This window comes from Coenobita brevimanus, chromosome 114, assembly GCF_032717465.1.
Source record: "Coenobita brevimanus isolate Jiangsu-jjx chromosome 114, ASM3271746v2, whole genome shotgun sequence".
Taxonomy (NCBI): domain Eukaryota; kingdom Metazoa; phylum Arthropoda; class Malacostraca; order Decapoda; family Coenobitidae; genus Coenobita; species Coenobita brevimanus.
The window spans coordinates 5,458,819-5,459,161 of NC_137067.1; positions in this window are offsets into that span (position 1 = coordinate 5,458,819).

Below are 343 nucleotides of genomic sequence, written 5' to 3' on the forward strand. Positions count from 1 at the left end.
AAACTCTTTGATTTAAGTTTGTCCTGTGATCTCTACCTTTGTTCTTACTCTATGACCTTGGCCTTTGATTGTTATAAACAATGAATCCTTAACTCTTCCATCAAGTTCGGTTCAAATCAGATCAAAACTGTATGAGCTGACCTTTCTCTGTTATCCTGGCACTTGACCTTTCCCTGTTACCTTGACCATTGACATCTGAAAACTGAATCTTTTTAGTCCTACCTGACCCTCAACCCTTCCAATAAGTTGGGTTTAGATATGATAACCCCGTTTAAGTTGGCCTTGCCATGTGACCTTGATCTTTGACCTCTTGTTCTCAAAATCTATGTCAACACCTTGGCTG